The following is a 2,058-nucleotide window of genomic DNA, read 5'->3' on the forward strand; positions in this document are numbered from 1 at the left end:
GAACCCATCAGGTGGTAGAAATTTCAAAGCCACAGTCAACAGAAGACATTCAAATTTCACTAGTATACCGTGGTAAGTGTACATTTGTTTGATTATTTTTTGTATCAATTCCCTGTACTTTAAAAAGTTGCCGCAGGCAATTTAAGGAGGTTGGCTTTACTCCGTGTTTCTCCGTTAGCTCTAGGCTGGAACCCACATCACACATTCAGATTGACACTCCTGTCTGCCTCCCCCGAAGAATACTGTCACACACACACACACACGGGAGACGGCAAGAGAGAGCGATTTAAATGTGATTTACACCATTGCACTCTGCAAATTGTATCGTGTGAAAAGCTTGAGCCCTTAAGCCAAGTCGATTATATTTCACCAGCTTTGGCTGTCAATCTTTCCACTGTTTACCAACAGGGCTGATTAGTAAATACTCAGAGCTGCCATTCCCCCCCACACGATTCCCCACTCGTCCCAAACCTCCAAATCAATTTCCTTCTGGAAACACAATCCATGGCCTCTCGCCGTGGTGTTATTTGGCTTTGTGGAGACACCCCTAGAGTCCACTCATCCCATCTTTCTCCACACTTATCCCGTCTTCCTCCTCCTCTTCCTCATTCCCCCTCTTCCCAGGTCACCCTATTGCGCTGGGGGAGTGATAAGGTGTTCCATGTCAATCAGGCCTGTCTGATTAAGATCAAGCTGCGTGGTCCCTCTGCTCCATTCTGTTTACCTGTATCTCTCCTGTATTTCCTCTTCCTTATCCAGCCCTGGTGGATGTGTGTTCTGACGCTGTTGACATCACTGCTTTGGTATTTGGAGAGTGTTGCCATCTGGGTAAGAGATGCACCAAGCCCATTGGGTGAAACATTTACCCATGATAAATTGCGGTTTGATCCTCTCGAACACAACCACTGTGTAGAGTGACACACACACAGCATTTGATTTGATTTTAGCTGTCGGTGTTGGACTCGCAGGAGGTATGTTTGTAAATTGATTTGATCAAGCTATGTAGTCTATTGATTCCTTCTTATTTGATAAATTAAATGAAAATGCTTTGTTGTTTCTCTGCAATTTTGTGAAGTTGGCTTTAGCTAGCCAGCTAGATAGAAGTTCCCAAACTCCCAACCCCATAACTTGCTAACGAGCCATTTCAGGCAATTAATCAAGTTAGAGTAGCTAGCTTGTCTAAATATCTTAGATAGCAGCCTCCTGGCAAGGTTTCTAAACTTTCAAAAACAATAAATTACTAAATATACTGAATAAAACTCGTACTCCTTTCAATCTTTTATCCAGATTTTAACAGGGATGCAGAGAAGCATATTTCATTTATTTTATAAAGAACCACCAGTCAGGAGGATACAGACAGCTCAAAAGGTATGCTTAGATGTGCAGAAGAATACTTGGTTGAAATGACAATGTTATCAAGTGCTTGTCAAATTGTGAATGAGAGACTGATGAAGTGTGTGCAGCCTGTACAAGGAACAAAGCAGAGCTCATGCCTTTCATGAAACTTTTTTTCAAATCATCAATAGAGTTGCATCATGCAGACTTAGAATGTATTACAAATCTAATGATATAGCCCGATGTCTGTATCACAACTAAAGTTGCATAAATTACTCTAAATGAAGCATATAGGAGGTCCTGTTTCTTTGTTAACCTCTCAACATAGAATAGCCGTATGTGTGCACTCCCTCAGAAATCGTTTGGTCTAGCATAAGGACAACTCCGAGTATGCTATACTATTTTTCTGAAATATACTACATTTTCTTCATATCATGTTTCTTTAGACCTGTCTAAAACAAATAATGGCGTAGGCTATATTACATTGACTTATTAGACTTTTTAAAATGTAGATGTTCCAAATGTCTGCATCAGTGGCTTGTAGGCTGTGTGGAAGCCAGGAGATGCTAAACATGTTTATGTTAATTAACGGTTAATTACCGTGAGACTGGCAGTTATTTGCTTGACAATAACCAGCTGACAATGTCATGACCACCACAGCCCTATGTAACGGCTTACGTCTGGTGGAAGAGAAGCGGATCAAAATGCAGCGTGGTATTTCTG

Source organism: Oncorhynchus masou, chromosome 9, assembly GCF_036934945.1.
Source record: "Oncorhynchus masou masou isolate Uvic2021 chromosome 9, UVic_Omas_1.1, whole genome shotgun sequence".
NCBI lineage: Eukaryota > Metazoa > Chordata > Actinopteri > Salmoniformes > Salmonidae > Oncorhynchus > Oncorhynchus masou.